This window comes from Grampus griseus (genome assembly GCF_964374135.1).
Source record: "Grampus griseus genome assembly, chromosome: 4".
Classification (NCBI taxonomy): domain Eukaryota; kingdom Metazoa; phylum Chordata; class Mammalia; order Artiodactyla; family Delphinidae; genus Grampus; species Grampus griseus.
In genome coordinates this window covers 37679228-37700536 of record NC_138997.1, presented here as the reverse complement: position 1 = coordinate 37700536, position 21309 = coordinate 37679228, and the positions used below count along the sequence as shown (strand labels likewise).

The following is a 21309-nucleotide window of genomic DNA, read 5'->3' as shown; positions in this document are numbered from 1 at the left end:
TAAAAGCTGGAGTTCCTAGGGCATTTCCTCCCTAGAAAGGATCTCAACCATTCCACAACTTTAAATACCATCTGTATATCTCCTCTTAAACCTCTGAGCTCCAGGACTGCATAACTGTCTGCCACCTGACATGTCCACCAAATGACTTGCAGACATCACAAAATTAACATTGTCAAAAAAATAAACCCAATTTTCCTTCTCACTGAGCTCCAATCTCATTTAAGGATATTACCATTCACTGGTCTGCTGAAGCCAAAAACCTGAGTATTGTCCATACTTTCCTTCTCCCTCACACTCCATGTTAAGTCCCACTGGTTCTACCTACAAACTAGACCTCAAACCCATCCTCTTCTCTCCCATCACTCTAGAACAAACCTCCATCATTGTTCATGTGGACTACTATCAATATAATGACCTCCTTACCATTTTCCCACTTCCCCTCTCTTCTCTTTTTTTGCAGGCAAAAAATCTTTCTTTGGGGGGCGAGGGGGTTAGCATAAATCATAACTTCAAAATCCTTCAATGGTTTTCAATATGCTGAATAAAATCCATATTGCTTATCATGGAGTCTTAAACTAGATAATATGATCCCTTTCTACCCCTCAAACTTCATTCCACTTTCCCCCCAGTGGACATCTCCAGGCATCCTTTCAACTCCTCATATACCAACTGTTCACACTGCAGGGCGTTAAAGCTCCTGGCAAGGATAACTCCTTCAGTTTTCAGCTTCAAGGTCACTTCCCCTGACAATCTTTTTCTAACAATGTGGAAGTATCTGTCTTCCCACAGTCCTCTGTCACTTTGCTTTATTTCCTCCATAGATATCTATTTATCTATTATCTGCTCTCCAACAGACGAACTCCAAGTGGAAAAAATATGTCTATTCTATTCACCAGTACATACCCAGCACCTAATAAAATGCCTGGCACATATTAGGGACTCCAATTTTTCTTGAATGAGCAAGTTATATATATTAGTCTAAAAAGACTAATTTTTGTACAATTAACTTAAACTGTTTTAAGCTACAAGTTCAAAAGATTATCATTTTCTCTTAAAAGTATGTAAATATGGCTCACAGATAGAGATGTTTGATTTTTTGAAGACCTACAATAAGCCTTAAAGCAGTGAATACTGTGTCACATTCATTTTACAGACAATACAAAACTTAGATGACTTTCTTATTTTATTTCCAGAATCTAAGTGAAAAAGCTACAATAAAAATATGAATATTTAGAAAATTAGCTCATTTAAATAACTGTATTTATGTGCAATCTAGTTATCATCACAAATAAGTAAAATATTAAATGGGAAAAGAATTTGAAAAAGAATAGATACATGTATATGTATAACTGAATCACTCTGCTGTACACCTGAAACTAACACAACATTTTTAATCAACTATACTCCAACATAAAATAAAAAGTTTAAAAAAATAAAATATTTTAAAGGCATACATTTAAAATTTATTTCCATTTGAACAAATGCATTTCAAAAGGAGGGAACATGACCTATTTTGGTCACGTCCAAGGGAGAATCATAAATTACTGTTCCACTCTGTGGTGGTTAGTTGTAAAATATAGCCACAAATTCTTTGATACTCCTCCTTTCAAAGGTTGAGTCTCAAAAAAAAGAAAAAAAAAGGTTGAGTCTCTTCTTAATTGTGAGTTAAATTTAGTGACAGAACAGAATGTAATGGCAGTGACTGTGTGATCATGTTATAAAAGGCACTGTGGCTTCCTCCTTGTTATCTCTCTTGGATCACCTGCGTTGTAGGAAGCTGACTTCCGTGTCATGAGGATACCCAAGCAGCCCTATGGAGAGGGCCTGACCAACATCTTGATGACTACAGCCTCATGAGAGATTCCAACCCAGAACGACCCACCTAAACCAATCCTGAATGGCTGACCTACAGAAACTATAAGATAATGAATGCTTGTTTATTTTTTTTAAGCTTTAGGGTAACATATCATAGCAATAGGTAACATTCATTCATTCATTCATTTATTCAATAAATGTCATTCTGTGCCTATTATGTCCCAGTCACCAGGCCCCAAAGATACAGAGAACAAATAAGACACTATATGTATCACAGAGGGGATGAAATTAAAAAGGCTGGTAATAAGGTAAAAGTGCTTTTAATTAAAAGGTAACTAACAAGACTCTACTAGTATACCCAGCACATAATACCAGATTTCAAAAGAAGAGAGAGGAAGATGAGAAGTTGTTGCAGGAGGCAAGAATGGTTATGGGTATAAATATCTACACGTAAGGGGTGAGGAAAGCACAAGAGACAACACCTGAAGGCACTGGACATAAAAGCTCCAACTGGGTAAAGAAATGTGTGATATACCATACTCTGGGCTTTATCTAAAGGCAGTAGGGAGGCATTGAGAATTTCCAAAAGGAGAGTAAGAAAATTAGATTTGCATTCTACAAAGAGGACTCGGGCTGCAGTATGGAAAAGGGCTCCAAAGGAGCGCTTTCTAGTGAAGACAGTTAAGAGGAAATTGCAGGGACTTCCCTGGTGGTCCCGTGGCTGAGACTCCACGCTCCCAATGAAAGGGGCCCGGGCTCAATCCCTGGTCAGGGAACTAGATCCCACGTGCATGTCGCAACTAAAGATCCCGTGTGCCGCAGCTAAGACCCGGCGCAGCCAAATAAATAAATAAATATTTTTAAAATTATTTAAAAAAGAGGAGATTGCAGCCATTCAGTTTAGGCAGGATGATGGCACTGAAAAATGTTAGCAACAAGAAAAAGTAGTAGGTGAAATCAATAGACATTAAAAAGGTACAAAAACAGAACTTTGGGATTATATTTGAAAGTAAATGTCATCAACATCTCAAAGCTCTAAAAAAGGAAAATTACAGTACTATAAAAAATATTTTGAACAAAGAAAAATCTTAATTGGTATATATTGTATACCTTCTAAATTAATAAAAATCACCAGTACATTCTAAAAATGGAAATGAATTTTAAAATTATGACTGTCCAAAAAAAAGGAGGTATAAAGTCAATATGATGAAAGTGTAAGTGGTTCTGCATCATTCTAATTCACGTAACCTAAAATTTTAAGTCATTTATAACTGATAAGCCCAACTCTATATATTTCTAACATTTTTTTATTGCTGATACCAAGTACAGTTTTATTTTTTCCCCTTTTAAGATAAAAGGACTAAAAGGATATGGCATTACCTCTCCTTGAGTATGTGAGTCAGGTATGTCAGAATACAGCTCACTGTTCTTATTTGGCTCAAGAGTTCTATTTAGTTTTTCTAAGGCTGGACTCAAATTCTTCAGGACTTCAGTGCCCACAAATTTTCAACTTAGGAACTGGCTCAAAGCTATAAAGTAAGCTCCTCTAGGACAGAGATGATGACTTCAAAATTTTTCTATCCCCCACTGCATCTGGACCATAGTAGAAATTCAAAAATTATTTAGTGAATGAATTTGCCCTAAACTGTATACTAGCAGTCTGTTTGTACACACATACACACACACACACACACACGCACACAACTACTAAAATATTTACTGATGAAATGATGTTTGGGATTTCTTTCAAAATAATTCAGGGGTAGAATAAGTGTATGAGGATACAGATAGAACAAGACTGGCCATTATACAACTTCTAAAAAATTGTGAGACCTATTAGAAAAAAGTGAAAGTAATCAATTGAGTTATTGAGGAGGGGTATCTTTTTAATGTATGGGACAGAATTAATTACTTTATAACAAACTTTAAAGAGGTTAAATTTACTTTCTTAGAGGCTTTTGCTTTTAATTTATTGCCCACTATTCTTGTTACAAAATATTTTTACTTCATGGTTCTAAATCCCAAATAATTTATTTAAGAACTATAGTTAAAATATTGGGGGGAATATTCTTTTAAGGGAAGGGGATACAAACCTACTCTGAAAAAAACTGATGAAAATAAAATTTGTATATCAACAGAGAAGGAAAATAACAGCTGATGTTCAAGTTTTCTAATCTTTGTTGCAGTCTGAAAGGACCAAAATTAAGTTGGATATTTGTAACATAAAAAAAAAAAAAAGTCTAGGGCTTCCCTGGTGGCGCAGTGGTTGAGAGTCCGCCTGCCGATGCAGGGGACACGGGTTCGTGCCCCGGTCCGGGAAGATCCCACATGCCGCGGAGCGGCTATGCCCGTGAGCCATGGCCGCTGAGCCAGCACGTCCGGAGCCTGTGCTCCGCAACGGGAGAGACCACAACAGAGAGAGGCCCGCGTGCCGGGGGGGGGGAAAAAAAAAAAAAAAAAAAAAGCCTAATAAACAGTTATTTGGTTCTGGCTTAATAATTAAGAGTCATTACGAGTTCCTTATTGAAAATGTCCCTTACAAAATGCCAATATTTTCTTTTATGAAATTCCTAAAGAGTTTCATTAAGTAGATTACTTCCAGAACTAAAATAAAAGTGACATTTAACATGAAATTAAAGGATAACTTAATAGATTATGTGAATAATTGGTCTTTCCCATTCTTTTTATTCTTTCTGTGAGCAAATACAATTAACGTTTCATTTTTTGTCTTTATGCTTTTCCTTCTAATTTCCAAAGAAAGTGCAATATCAGTTAAATAACCCCAAATTTGCTTGCTTTAATATTAATTTTCCTGGTAACCTAAATCCAGCAGAACTCATTATAAAGTTGATATTTACAGTTCTTTTTGGAGTACTATCAATTAAATGAAACTATTAAGTGCAAAATTTAAAGATATATTAGAAACCTTTTAAAAGGCACACAAGAATGATAAGTCAGTTAAAAATAAAACATTTGATATAGTAATCAAAACAACATTGTTCTGGCATAAGTATGGACATATAGACCAATGGAATAGAACAGAGAGCCCCAAAATAAACTCTCACATATATGCCCATTTGATTTTCAACAAGGGGGCCAAGACCATTCAACAGGGAAAGGACTTAAAAAAAAAAAAAAAAAAGTGATGGGAAAACTGGTAATCCACATGCAAAAAAAATTAAGTTGGACTCTTACCTTACACCACATACAAAAATAAACTTAAAATGGACCACAGACCTAATCTGAAAACTAAAACTATAAAATTCTTACAAGAAAACATAAGAGCACTTTTTCATGACCTTGGATTTAGCAATTGTTTCTTAAATGACACCAAAACCACAGGCATCAAAAGGAAAAACAAATAAATTTGACTTCATCAAAGTTAAAAACTTTGTGCATCAAATGGCACTATCTAAAGAGTGAAAAGACAATCCACAGAAAGGAGAAATATCTGCAACTCACATCTCTGACTAGGGTTTAATATCCAGAATATATAAAGAACATCAAAAAGACAACCTAATTCGGGCTCCGCAACGGGAGAGACCACAACAGAGAGAGGCCCGCGTGCCGGAAAAAAAAAAAAAAAGACAACCCAATTAAAAAATAGGACTTAAACAGGCATTTTACCAAAGAAGGTATACAGTAAATAAGCACATGAAAAAATGCTCAAAATCATTAGTTAGCAAGAAAATGCCCATCAAAACCACAATGAGATACTACTTCACATCCACTAGGATGGCTATTGTAAAAAAATAACAAGTTTTGGCAAAGATGTGGAGAAATTAGAATCCTTGTGTAGTGCTGGTGATAATGTAAAATGGTGCAGCCACCATGGAAAACAGTATGGCAGTTCCTCAAAAAATTAACCACAGAGTTACCACATGACCCAACAATCCCACTCCTGGGGTGTGTGTGTGTGTGTGTGTGTGTGTGTGTGTGTGTGTGTGTGTGTGTGTGTGTGTGTGTGTGTGTGTGTGTGTGTGTGTGTGTGTGTGTGTGTGTGTGTGTGTAACAGGTACTTGTGAGCCAACGTTCATAGCAGCAGATTTCACAATAGCAAAAGGTGGGAATAACCAAAGTGCTGTCAATAGATTAATGAATAAACAAAATGTGGTATATACATACAGTGGAAGATTACTGAGTCATAAAAAGGAATAAGGTTCTGATATATGCTACAACATGGATTGAACCTTGAAAACATACTAAGTGAAATAAGTCAGACACAAAAAGAAGGACAAATTTTGTATGATCACACCTACATAAAATATCTAGAATATGGACATTCATAGAGACAGAAATAGAGGTTACCAGGGGCCAAGAGAAAGGAGAATGGGGAATTATTGCCTAATAGATACAGAGTTTCTGTTTGGGATGATGAAAAAGCTCTGGAAATAGATAGTGGTGATGGTTAGACAACATTTGGAATATACATAATATCACTAAATTGTACACTTAAAAGTGGTTAAAATGGTAAATTTTAGGTTATGTATTTTACCAGAATTTTTTTAAATTAAAGCATTTAAGATTCAATATTATTCGTGAAACACAAAATTTAATTACACCTAAGCCTATTACAACAAAAATTTCAGATCAAGAAAAACTGATGCAGTACTACCTTCAAGATATATAGCCAACATTAATATCAAGCATCCAACTCCACTGGCCATACTAAAAAAGAAGCTTATAAATTAACCCAAAGAAACACATTCTTGTTTTTATAGAAAGAACTTGGCATTCAAGACAAGCTAAACTCAGAAATACTGCATGGAAATAAAAGCTAAGTTCATTGCAGGCTTGAAGTCTTTAGTTGTCTATTTTCACTTTGTTTCTATTTACACATGGACAACTCTCTCTTTAAACTTGGTTAAAAATGGGACTCCCAAGAAAAAATATGTGCATGTAAATTTTTAATAATCAAAACTATATAATTTCTTGGTAGTAGAAACTTTTTTTTTTTAAGATTTAATTTTACTTATTTTTGGCTGCGTTGGGTCTTTGTTGCTCCATGTGAGCTTTCTCTAGTTGTGGTGAGGGGGGGCTACTCTGCATTGCGGTGCGCAGGCTTCTCATTGTGGTGGCTTCTCTTATTGCAGAGCACAGGCTCTAGGTGTGCAGGCTTCAGTAGTTGTGGCACGCAGGCTCAGCAGTTGTGGCGCACGGACTTAGATGCTCCGCGGCATGTGGGATCTTCCCAGACCAGGGCTTGGACCCATGTCCCCTGCACTGGCAGGCGGATTCTTAACCACTGCACCACCAGGGAAGTCCAGTAGTAGAAACTTTAAGTGTGCAAACCTCAATTAACAGAAACTAGGAGAAAAGGTCTTACATGCTTTTGGCAAGCAGCACAAAAGCAATCACTTAACATGCTATTTTCTAATAAGGAATGCTACTATTTTCCAAAAACTAATAAAGAATTTGTTTCATAATAAAGTAAATCTTGAAATTCCATTTGATGTTCCTAATTTACAAAAGTAGAGCCTGTCATATATTTAGGGGTAGATATTAATCATAAAAATGTTTTAATATCATGTTGGATAGGATAAAAAGACCACCTTTTTGTGGACAAGCTGTAATTTTAGAAGAGGGATGAAAAACATCACAAACTAATGCAAAACAGAAAGACAAAAAGGACAAGTCAAGAAATGCAAAATACAAGCAAAAGATAACATTTAGTCCATAGAGGCAAGTTCACAGAAATGGGCAGAGGAAAAACAGTGAATACAGACATATGCAGCAACATTCCCCTGTGATTATTATCAGTCCTCTTCATCCACTTCTTGCCAGAAAGCCTTCTGTCTTGCCATGCTCACTACCATTGTTATCCTCAGTGAAAAAAAGAAACCAAATGTGGACTTTACTTATGCAAATTATTTACAGTCATTAGATGAAGAATTTACTGATTTTCCTTCCTGCCTCTGTTAAAGTATTTTTAAAAGAACAGTGATATTCTCAGAATATGATTACTTGCAAGTGACTATTTGGCTTCTATCTGAGAAGATAAAGCTATTCTAAAACTCTAAAGCTGTAATTCAACTGGGTTTTGATGTATCAAGAATGTTGTGCCAAATAGGATACAGGCCCTTAAACTAAAATGAAATGAAGAATCCCAGAGCTTTTGTGATCTCCAGGCATTCTCTGACACTAATCATTGCCTCTCGATAAACTGAAAATGAATATACTGAATTAATAAAACAATTTCCATGGAGGCTATCAAATGAAAACAATATAATTTCAGTTTAAAATAACTGCAGTACAAAGAAAATTCCATTAAGCAAGTTAGAATTTTTGAGTGTTTTCTGTGTTATGTTTAGATTCTAGTAGCAAGTTCCTGTAGGTTATCTTCTTAGATGCACTGATAAAAGATATTTGCTGGTTCTACTCTAATAACATTGAACCACGAAAAACATAAATACACTATATATGTAAATATATATGTACACAGTAAACAGTGTTTACTTTGACCTGAAATAAGAGATATAACTTTAAATGCATCGATCAAGCGGACCTCTCTTGAGTTACTCCACTGATCCATGGCAACATTACTACTCTCTGACTTATTATCTTTCTCAACTTTTTTCTATACAATTCAGATCTGTGGAGATGGTGGAGGTACAGAAGCCTGAAAGAGGTCAGGTCTGATGTCAAGATCATTGAAAAGAGGCCAGAGAGCTTGGGAGGCCAGTTGGCCGAAGCCTACTAAGCTAGTCCAAACTTTCCTCTTTACAAAGATAATTCACAATAACTGAAAACCTATAAATCTAGATCATTTGGCCCAGTAGCTTTAAAAGCTATACTGAAGCTATATGATAGGTATATATAAGTGTTCATTATATGGATGTTTAAAATCTTCTGTAATAAAAAGTTAAAAGTAAAATAAATATATTGGCATATTCTATGTATGAAATACCAGATTATTATTATTATGGTTCGGGCTTTAAAATGTAAAATTGTGAGTCAGTGAGAAACAGGGCACAGAGAATTATCTCTGTTTCTCTGGTATAGATTACTACCTCATTCCTTCACTGTGAAATACACCAAATTCATTATGTTTTCTAACTAAAACTCAAAAATGCCAGGGCAATAGAAGAAATCAATTATAAATTTGACTATATAAAATTTGTTTTTAATCTTTGAATGGCAAAAACACACCATAAGCAAAGTCGAAAGACAAATGAAAACACCGGGAGACATATTTCCAAATATACATTACAGGTAAAGAACTAATATCCCTAATATACGAAGACCTTAATAACTGAAGGAAAAAAAGACCAAAAATCTTAGCAAAAAATGGAAAAAGACATGTATAAATGTCTCCATATATCTATATATGGCTCTTACAGATCTGAAAGATATAAACTCAACTCACAGGAAAAATACACATTAAAACTATACTGAGATACTATTTCTTTGCCCTTCAGATTGGCAAAACTCAAAGGCTTGACAATATACTCTCTTGGTAAGGCTGTGGAAAAATAGGCAGTCTCATATACATTGCTGGTGGGAATGCAAAACAGTACAACAGCAGTGAAAGGGAATTTGGTGACATCTAGTAAAACTACATACATATCCATTTTACCCTTTGACCCAATAAACCCGCTCCTATATTAATCCTGAAGATACACCTCCAACAACAGAAAAAGACATATGCACAAGGTTATTCACTGCAGCACTCTAAAGTTGCAAAATATTACCTGGATAGCCAAACACAGAAGACAGGATGAATAAACTGGCAAACATACACAGAAGAATGATGGCAATCTCTATGAATTGATATGGAGTGATTTCCAGGGTATATTTTTCAGTGAAAATCACTACGTGCCCAAGTACTTATATAGACAGTATGCTACCTTTTGTGTTAGAAAAAAGTGAAATAAGAAAACATAGAGCTTCCCTGGTGGTGCAGTGGTTAAGAATCTGCCTGCCAATGCAAGGGGACACGGGTTCGAGCCCTGGTCCGGGAAGATCCCACATGCTGTGGAGCAACAAAGCCCGTGTGCCACAACTACTGAGCCTGCATGCCTAGAGCCCGTGCTCCACAACGAAGAGTAGCCCCCGCTCGCCGCAACTAGAGAAAGCCCGCGTGCAGCAACAAAGTCCCAATGCAGCCAAAAATAAATAAGTAAAATAAATTTATTAAAAAAAAAACCATATCTGCTCATCATTACCAAAAGAAAAATCAGAAGGATAAACAAGAAACCAATGAATGTTTTACCTACAAAAATGGAGTGTTGCTTTTGTTTTGTTTTTGTAGTGGTATAGATGAAACAATTCTGAAATTATTTTAGGTGATACTCATTTAGAGCAAATGCGTAAGAATGTTGGTACTGTTAGGAGCCCATGTTCTCACTACAGAACAAGGGAGAATTGGAGAAATCAGTGTGAATTCATATTCTAAAATATACATCCAGGTTCAAACATACATCCATGAGCATATGCATGCAAATGTGTATATACATACGTACGTGTGTACGTATAAAGACATATTTTCTAGCTCTGTCCCCTCACAGGGCTCAGAAGTAAATACATCAAGTAGCAATGTACATACTGTGTGTCCAGATCTTGGTTCCTACTGTCATTCCCCATTCCCCACTCAAAGGGGCCAGGGCTTCTAGGAGAAATGACTGACTCTAGGCTAGGCAGAGAAGATAAACAATGAGTTGTCTTATAAATGATGAAAATAATGAAGTGATTAAGAAAAAGTGATGGGGGCATGAAAAACGAAAGGAGGCAGCATGAAAAGAAGAGGGTCCCACTGGTGAGATCTGAGAAAATTTGAAGGCCAAAATATTTAAGGACAGTAATGAATTATTAATCATCAGGGAAAAAATAGGAATCCATGAGTTTAATAACTAATAATATATATAGAAAAATAAAAGGGCTCTTATTACAGTAGGATGCTGAGTAATGACTGGTAAAAGTAGGAGTTCTGGAGTTAGAAAAAACCATCATTTTAGAACCATGGTTCAAGCAAGCTATCATCAATGGATCCTACATATAGTGGATGACATTTTGATGAAGAGTGGGTTTAATTGTCTTAAAGTATCTCCTCACGGATTGCTTATTAGTTGTAAGGGAGGAGAGTAACACAGTGGAGAAATCAGACAATGAAACAGGTGGTCAAATTTTATATCACAAATAAACAGCAGATGGACATTGAAAGAATACACACATATGCATATGTATTTATAAATATATACACAGAAACATTCATTTACAAAGTGAATAATAAAGCATTTGAGGACAAATGGTTAGCAATAGGTGAATCTGGAGTGAGGGTACATCGATGTTCTTTATATTATTTTTGTAACTTTTCTGTAAGTTTGAAATTATTTCCCCCTAAAATCATTATGTTCAAAATCTAATATATTATTTTTCTCCCTAAATTCTATTTTTTTAAATTAAACTTTATTTATTTATTTTTGGCTGAGTTGGGTCTTTGTTGCTGGGCGCCGTCTTTCTCTAGTTGCCGCGAGCGGGGGCTACTCTTGTTGCGGTGCACGGGCTTCTCATTGTGGTGGCTTCTCTTGTTGCAGAGCACAGGCTCTAGGCGCATGGGTTTCAGCAGTTGTGGCACGTGGGCTCTAGAGCACAGACTCAGTAGTTGTGGCGCACGGGCTTAGCTGCTCGGCGTTACGTGGGATCTTCCCAGACCAGGGATCGAACCTGTGTCCCCTGAATTGGCAGGCCAATTCTCAACCACTGCGCCACCAGGGAAGTCCACTAAATTCTATTTTTTCTTCTATAATTTCTACATAGTGGAACAGGACCACTGTCAACCAGTCATCCAGCTAGAAACTTGGCAGTTAACCTAGATTACCCAAGGGTTTCAATTCATTTCCTTCCTTTCTTTCAACTCCCAAACCCAAAGGGACATATCCTAAGGGACTATCTTGTATATCTGTCCTGTTTTCTCCAATCATACCAAACTGGTTCAGGTCCTAATCATTTAGCATTTCTCCTCTGATTTACTGTTACAATCTACTAATGATCACCCTTTCTCCAGCCTTGGCTCTAAATCTCTCTAACCACCGCTACAGAGTGCCCTTTCCCACATGAAACCTGATCATGTCAGTCTCTATATTTCTCAACTGGTACTGAACATCGGCAGGAAAGAATGCACTGGGTCAACTTAAAAATCCCAATATTGATAAAATACACTGCTTTGGATCTTGAGATCCAAATAAGCAAAAATGATTGCCCAGAGCCTTAAGAGCTAGTCTAACATAATTGTAAACTTAGTCATGAAACAACTGCAAGAGCCATCTTGGACCCAATCCTAAAGCAATTGCTATTGAGCAATATATTCAGTGCCCGTTTTACACAAATAACATGAGATGGGACCTCTGGAAAAAGAGGTCATTAAAAGGAAAGAATGGAAAGAAAAGGTAGGGAATAGAAGGGAGGAAGGGTCAAGTATTGAAAAGTGAGCAGGGAAAAATAGAGAAGGTAACAGAAAGAAAGGGAAAAGAAAAAAAAATCTATTCTCTAGGATTTCAGGATAAAACATAGATCTGTCTCATGGTAAGATGTCAACCTTTTGAGAATTAACTAGCCCTCTTAATTGTTACTAATGGAACAATTTCTTTATGAAATTCTACGTTCTTTATGAACAGTTGACATTTTATCAGAAGTTACTTGAGAGCAATATTATTCATAATCAAAGTATATTCTACAAGCACTGAAAAGTATAAGCAGTTCAAGGAATCAATATAGACCCATATACTATATAAAACTATATACATATATAATATATATGCATATATTATATACAAAAGCTATGAAATATATATTTGTATCTCAATTCTAGGATCCCACTTTTATACCCATATTGTAGATTTTAGATATCAGTAATAGATTCAAATAATTTTCATGTGGCACTTTAAGCCTCACAATAAAGATAAATAAAACATTTTATTTTATAAATATAAAATTTCTTTATATTTTGTACTAAGAATATAAAAAAAAGATAGCAAATATATATTAAAGAGTTCATTAAACAATTTAGTTCCTCAGGGCAAAAATCTTACTTCTTATAGCTTTTTTCCAGTTTATAGAAATTATCATCCTCTTTTCCTAGAACTGGAACGTTTTTATGAAACTGTACTTTTAGGCAGTGAAAACAAAATCAAAAGGAAGAAAACTAAATATAAGTACTGAAGATTAAATAAGTTGGCATAGTCTGCTCTCCCCACAAAAATTTTGTTTTCATCACCATATTTACTCTTTCAGTAACAAGTAACATTTGTCCTTCAAACTTTAAAAATCTTGGGACTTCCCTGGAGATCCAGTGGTTGAGAATCCGCGCTTCCGGACTTCCTTGGTGGCGCAGTGGTTGCGCGTCCGCCTCCCGATGCAGGGGACACGGGTTCGTGTCCCGGACCGGGAAGATCCCACATGCCGCGGAGCGGCTGGGCCCGTGAGCCATGGCCGCTGAGCCTGCACGTCCGGAGCCTGTGCTCCGCAACGGGAGAGGCCACAACAGAGAGGACCGCGTACTGGAAAAAAAAAAAAAAAAAAAGAATCCGAGCTTTCGATGCAGAGGGTGTGGGTTCGATCCCTGGTTGGGGAACTATGATCCCACAGGCCGTGCGGTGCGGTGAAAAAAATAATAATAAAAAAATTTTTTAATAAAAATCTTAACTGTGCATGCGTGTGGAGGGGGTGGGATGGTGGGGGGAGAGAGAGACAGACAGAGAAGTAATACCAAAGGTCAATTCAGTTGACAGATGGTCTCTTTTGCTTGGATTTCTATAGGTCTAAGCATGTAAATATACTGTCCAATAGTACAGTAAAAACTTTTATATGCCACAAAGTTGTTTAATTTACTCTCCATACATATTGCTTAAAGAATTAAATGACAGTTGGGGCTTCCCTGGTGGCGCAGTGGTTGAGAGTCCACCTGCCAATGCTGGGGACACAGGTTCGTGCCCTGGTCCGGGAAGATCCCACATGCCGCGGAGCGGCTGGGCCCGTGAGCCATGGCCGCTGAGCCTGCGCATCCAGAGCCTGTGCTCTGCAACGGGAGAGGCCACAACAGTGAGAGGCCCGCGTACCGCAAAAAAAAAAAAAAAAAAAAAGCTTTCCTTCAACCAACTCTGGCCGAAAAAGGAAGCCCTTTTTCCAGAACGCCCACTTAGATACAGCAAAGCACAGGATAATCTACTGATGTCAGAGGAAGGTAAAAAATCTTTAAAAGATTTTTTTTAATTATAAAAGATTTAAAAAATAAAACAAATAGTAACTGCTCTCATAAAGTATGAATTCTGATTGGTTCAGAGGTAACTACAAAAATTCACTCATCTGGGGTTTTTTGGACTAGGCAATGATACAGTTAAGAAAGAGCTAGGGATACCATAAGGAGAAAAACAGCTTCCTACAAAACATGTGGTTAAGACCAAATATAAAAGAACCAACTGAAAGGTCAAAAAGTATGTGGAAGGAAACAAGGAAAGGAAGGGAAGGAAGATGGAAGGAAGAGAGAACAGACTATGACAAATAATTTCAGCTATCTGGAAGAGGAAAGAACCAAAATATCCTAATCTGTATTTAAAGACCCAAAATGATTATGTAAAAAATTAAAAAGCAAACAATTAAATCAACTTAAATTAAAAGGACCTGTACTTCCTTCCCTATACATTTTGAAATCAAATAATTCTTTAACTCACCTTCTGCTTCAGCATATAGACATATTCACGACAATCCTTCATTCAGTCAAGAGATACTGAATTTTTACTTTCAAAATATGATTCTGGGTTAGGCTTTTTAAAGCTCCTCCCCGACTACACACAAAGAAGATAATAAAACAGCTTTAGAGCTTATATTTCAGAATTCCCCTCCCCCATTCCCTTTCCTTCTATATCATGTATGTTGTATAACACTTTCCATTTACAAGCTCTTAGGAGAGCAGCGGTCTTCTTTGTTTTCATTTATATAAAGCACACACACAACAAAAATGTCCTCAGGCGAAGATAGAGCTGATGTTTGACCAAATTAGGAGCAAATGTACCTGAGCCAGAAACTTCCTCCTAAATTCCCTATTTCCCCCAACTTAGGCATAGATCCTATTTCTAAACGGAGGAGTTTAGCTTTCTTAGGATGCTACGAAGCAGCCACAGTCATCTCACAACCAGATTATATACTTAAAGATACCTTTTAGTAGAGGTCTTCATAAAACTGAGGTGCAAGGGACATTCCTACCACTGGGAACACAAGACCCAAAGGATATATCCTTTGTAAGACTAGGAAAAAAACAGGCACACCTTCTCCCACTCTTTTTCCCCAGGTCAAAACAAAACAAAACAAAACAAAAACCAGAACAGAGTGGCTAACAGTTAAAGTTTAAAAAGAAAATGAAAATGAAAAGCTGACATCCTAGTGTTTCCAGTTTTTTTAAAAAACTGTTGTTAGTGACTACAAAATCTCTCCTCAGACCTACAGCAAAAACGGCACACTTACCTGCTCCATTCCCTTTTTCTCCCCCCTTTTAAGTCAATAATTTTGGTGATGGCTCTAAACTCATAACCTTTTATGTAAACTCTATTCTACTTTTCAAAAATAAAGTCTATATGCTAATAAAATATGTAATCAATCAACTGAATACTAAGGGTTATATATTATCATTAACATGACATCATTTTGCTTATATTCTATCCTTCAAAAACATAAGTAAAAATGACTTAAGGCCGATGCTTGTAACAAGAAATGGCAGCTAACATGAATTTAGCTTTTACTTACTATGTGCCAGACACAATATTAAGCACTTTACAAGCATTATCTCATTTAACTCTTATGAACGTCCATTAAATACTATCAATAAACCCATCTAACAGATGAGGACATAAGAAATTAAGAAATTTATACTAGGGCAAACAGCTGTACGCAATGACACCAAGATTTAAACCAGGAAGTATGACTAAGTTTGGAAACTGAACCTTAATACATATTACACACTGCAGTTATCCCCTCTTATATCTACTTTTAATATTTTATACAGTTTTTTAACATATTGTCAATAAAGACTGATGCATAATTTGACCTCAAAACAAGAGCCAAATAAGTGATATTCAGGATCAAAATCAACTCAATGATATAGTCATAGAAACGGTAAGCTCTAGACAATAAACCAAAAGTCTAAGGAAAAAAAAAAAGAAAAAAGTTTCACAACATGGGTTAAAGTATGATTAAAATGATTCATATTTTTAAGTCGCAAACTTTAAGTATTATTTCTTAAAATAAAGAAAAATTGCATTAAATTTTTAAATCTCAATTCTCCAATTTGTAGTGCTACTTTACTTTTCAACTTATTTTTTCTGATTATAAAAACCTTTTAAATCTTGTAATTTAAGCTTCACATTAAGTACATCTGCACTTTTTATACTGCACTGAGTTCCCTTCTTTGAACTTTTTAAACTCTCTTAATATATGTTTCTAGAAAGAATACATTCTACAGACTTTCATTTGTGGGTAATAGTTTTCTAAATGACAAAAAATGCTATACTATTTTTCTCATATATAGTCTAAAGCCCAAAATCTAGTCATAAATCTATTCCCAGAAGTTTTCAAACAAGGGAGTAAATTATAAACAAAACTCTTAGCTCAATATCCTCGTAATGCAAAATACTAAGAGTTTAAGTTTAAAACTTCCTCTTTGCCATATCAATGCAACATTGCTTTTTTTCTACGAAAAACCATTACCATTTGTTCAACTATAAGAATGAATTCCCCAGTCCACTCTATGTGTGTCAAAAGGAAGTTTTAAATCAAAAATTTTGTATGGTTTCTATTAAACTACATTCCCCTAACAAGTATAAAGGGATATCACATAGAAATTCTATTGAATTCATACTCATTTAATTTCTGTACAGTATGAGAGAACTTTGAGTTCCAAACCTACTGAGATTTAAAAATAAGTCTCATCATTTCTAATAATAACTAAACTAAAATGTATGATATATATTTATAGTAATTCACAAATAATTATAATTTTAAAACTCCTTATAAAATTCAGTCATGTAATCAGATGCTTTAGAAGTACATGCTCAATCTACCCTAAAGGAGTTAAGACAATCTTTTCTCAATGAATTTGAGATTTTCTTAGACTAAATTTACTAAAACACTGTTATTCCATGTGCTAAACACACACACACACACACACACACACACACACACACACACACACACACCCATTAGATTAACTTACATAGATAATGCCAACTAGGTCAAATCTTGCTTCCAGAAACACAACTATACCGCCTTCCAAAACAAAGATTACAAAAATGAATCCATAACACTTTCCAATTATCTTTCCATCAATACAAATATTGAGAACTACTAGCTGGTAAATGAAGTATACATGATTGTGCCACTATATTCTGTAAAAGTAACTGTAATTGGGCATTTCCCTTAGCCAATTTGGTATACTAAATATCTTCACAAATGTCTGATAATTTCTCACACTTTATAACTTAGTTGTAGAAAGTGACCACAGAAAAGCTGATAAAATTAAAGTACTCAATAACCTACGACCCTTGCTCTTAACTATTTTAGGGAAACGAGGGTAGGCCTTTGGATATTTTATGAGAAATACCAGGTTTTACTCAGCAAAGTGAAAATTCAAGTACCACTTGAAGAATTCTACATAGGATTAAAAAAATAACAAATTTGATGAAATGGAACAAAATTAACTCCTCTTTGCTTTAAAAAAAAAGGAAATGATAAGAGATTTTTCCTTTTTTTAAGGGTGAGGGGGTACTTTCTGATTACAAAGCTATATGGCACAAAAGTGATAAACTTCTGCTTAGAGTTTAAGACTAAAGCTTCCTGAATATTAAATAATTTATATATTTTTCCACTTAGCATATTTTCTTCTTTCTTCATTCTTATAGTCTACGTAGGGAGCTTCAAAATGGCTTCCAATAACCTCCCCTCCTGGGATACACATCCCTGTGTAAGTGTGTACTGGACCTCTCCTTAAGTGTGGACTGGACCTAATGACTCACTCCTAGTGAATGGAATAGGGAAAAAGTGATGGGTTGCCACTTCCAAGACTACACTACAAAAACCAAAGGCTCACACAGCAAGGACTAGTAGGTTGCTGGCAAACAGCCAACATGAGGAACTGGGGCCTTCGGCCCGACAACCAGTGAGGAACTAAGTACTGCCAACAAGCATGTGAGTGAACTGCAGGCAGATCCCCCTCTAGGATTTTCAGATGAGACCAGCCCTGGCGGACGTGTCAAAGGTAGCTTTGCAAGAGACCCTGAGCCAGAGGACCCAGCAAACGGCACCCAGATTCTTGACCACAAGAACTGTGAGATAATGTTTGTTGTTTTAAGTCACTAACTTTTGGGGTAATCTGTTATGTAGTGCTATGGCTTGAACTGTGTCCTGCTCAAAATTCATATGTTGAAGTCCTAACCCCCAGCACCTCAGAATGTGACCTTATTTGGAGACATGACCTTTACAGGGGTAATCAAGTTAAACTGAGCTCATTAGGGTGGGCCCTAATCCAATATGACTGGTATCCTTATAAAAAGGAGAAATTTGAACAAAGAGACAGACACACATAAAGGGAAGACAATGCGAAGAGCTATGGAGAAAACGTGGCCATCTATAGGTCAAGGAAAGAGGCCTGGAACAGATCCTTCCCTCATAGATCTCAGAAGCAACCAATCCTGCTGACACTTTGATTTCAGACTTCTAGCCTCCAGACTGTGAGACAATAAATTTCTGCTGTTTAAGCCATTCAGTTTGTGGTAATTTGTTGTGACAACCTTAACTAATTAATACATGTAGCAAAAAGAACTAATACATACACTGAATTCAAAATGACTTTTATTGGCAATACCAAAATTAGCCTCAATGCAGGACTCAAGTAGATGGACAAAGCTTCTAAGTCTTTATTCTGAAAAAAGACATAAGGTTGTATCAGAAAATCTTAGACCACAGATTTTTTTTTTTAAGTTAGCTGGGACTCCTGCAATCATATAATGTAATTGACTCATTTCAAAAATTGACGCTGCTGCTGCTGATGTGCCAGGAATTGTTTTGAACACTTAACATATATTAATTCCTCACAAGAACCCTCTGGGGCACCACTATCATCAATTCCATTTTTAAGATGAAGAAACTGGTGTCCAGGAGTTAAGGACACAGCTGATAAGGAGCCAGGATTTAGTAAACCGAGCTACACAGAGAATAAGTGATTTATCCAAAATCACAGTTAGTAGTTGAGGTGGGACTAAGCCTAATGGTCCTTTCTTCTACCTTCAAATCTTTTCTCGAAAAAGGCAAATAGAAAGGCTTTTCTTTTACTTGCTGTATTCAATCTTTGTAACACTGCTACCTTAGAAGTATATATTTGACTATCTACCTGCCCTCCTCCTCTACCTACATAGTTACTCATTTTCTTCCACTCCCTGAAACCTAAAACACTACCTTTCAATTCCTAATACTTTTCTTGCATCTAGGTTAATCATTTTTATATACTACAACACAAGATTTCACTTCCACACAGTTTGGAAAAACAGCTTTAGCTTAACATTTAGAAAAACACCTTTAGCTTAACAAATACACCTGGAAGGAGTAATACTATATTATTGGTCATCTGCATTTTACTAGGAGTAAGTCAGATCCTTTTCAGAGAACAGGTCTTGAAACAAAGATGGCAAGACAGCCACTGCAAACTTGTGCAGGGAATCAGAGTTTTTTTCTGGAATATTTGGGATTAGGTACTTAAGAGTAAGCCTTTCTCTGGGAGTCTGAATTAGAAGATATAAATCATGGGCAGTGGTGGCAACCACGCTTCCCATGACAAAGAATGGAAACATGGAGAAAGCCAAAGAGAGTGAGACATGCACAGGAGAGGCATGCCACTGAGAGCTTGAGAGAGACCTGACTACATTTGATTCCTGGGTTCTCCTTGCACAGCCCAGCTGCATTTCTGCCCTGGATCCTTTGGTGTGCCCAAAAGGCTGATAACTTCCCCTTTCTGCTTAAGCTAATTTGAACTGAGTCACATGCAATCAATAGAGAACTAACATGGTCAAAAAGATACCCTCTCTACAGCTCAAGAACATTATCGAATGACTAGTAATTCAAAAAAAAAAGAGGAGAACAGAGCACTCCATGTAGTACCATGGCTACAAACAAAAGAACTGATTAACAGAAGCCAAGGTTTAAACAGCTGTTTGGAAGACTTTCCAGACATTGGTGGAACAGGAAAAAGAAGTTGCAATTACAAAAGACTATACCCTCTATCTTCCATTTGGGATTTTTTAGTTCTTCTAGTTAAAAAAAATCCCATCATCTATATACTTGCTAGGGGTGTGTAAATTATTACAACCACTTTAGAGATCAATTTGGAAATATCTAGAAAAGTTGAAAGTGCAGATTTCATACAACCCAGCAATCTTACTACTAGGTGGCTACTATGGACTGAACTGTGTTCCCCCAAAATTCATATGTTGAAGCCTTAACCCTCAACATGACTGTATTTGGAGATAGGGTCTTTAGTAGGCTATTAAGGTTAAATGAGGTCATAGGAGTGGGGCCCTAAACTGATATGATAAGAAGAGGTAAAGGGAGATCTCCCTCTCTTTCTCCTTTTCTTTGCCTTGTGAGGACAAAGCTAGACGGTGACCATCTACAGGTCAGAAGAGAGCTTGCACCAGAATCCAACCACACTGACACCCTGATCTTGGACTTCCAGCCTCTAGAATTGTTGAGAAAATAAATTTCTGTTGTTTAAAAATAAATAAACTTTTCAGTAACAACAGAGCAAAGTAAAATACTAAAACTCAGGCAACTAAGTAGCCATAGTACTCCCAAGTGCCTCACAACATAGTTCATTATTCAAACTAGTCACTCAAAGTTACTATAATACAATAAAGAGTTCCAAAGCCTGTGCTTACAACTAGATTTTTCCAGGAAAAAAAGGAAAAACTTTAATAACATGATTTTATTCTATGTAGGTGTCTACAATAAAAGTATGATGCTTTAAAGCCAGAACTGAAACTGAAATATATTCCAATATATCTTTTTTTTTTTTTTTTTTTTTTTTGGTGCAAAAAACTAAAAGCCATCCAGGAAAGGAAGTTTGTCTAGTTTACCCAGTCATCAGTGGTAAAGAAGGATTAAAACCCAGCCTTTCTGAGTCACAGTTCAGTTACAATGCAACGAGGCAGCAAAGATTATCATGATTCTGTTTCTGGCTTCTTGTTCAACAGACAAAACAATCCTAAAACTGACCTGATTCTATGTTCTGGGCTGGCATGAACCTGCGTAGAAACAATAGGAGTGGCAGGCACTTTCTTCCTGAAGCAGACGTGGAGAAGTATTATACCTGTGATGAAAGAAAAAAAAAAGAAAGCCCAGTTTATTTTCAGAATGTTTTTTATGAGTTGTTCATTTCCTACTAATTCTCTCTTTACCTCCTTATTTCTTGCCAATGGCTTCATACTGGAACACAAGACAACACTTTATTTAAGATAGATA

At 36.1% G+C, this 21309-nt stretch overlaps 1 protein-coding gene across 2 annotated transcripts in view; it reads right to left on the bottom strand.

Moving 5' to 3' along the window:
- Positions 1 to 21086, bottom strand: part of WDFY3 (WD repeat and FYVE domain containing 3) — a 232575-nt gene extending 211489 nt beyond the window's left edge. For both annotated transcript variants that reach the window (XM_082652754.1, XM_082652755.1), the window contains exon 1: positions 21064 to 21086. The gene's annotated coding sequence lies outside the window, so the exon portion shown is untranslated. The remainder of the gene's footprint in view (positions 1 to 21063) is intronic.
- Between the last annotated feature and the right edge of the window lie 223 nt (positions 21087 to 21309).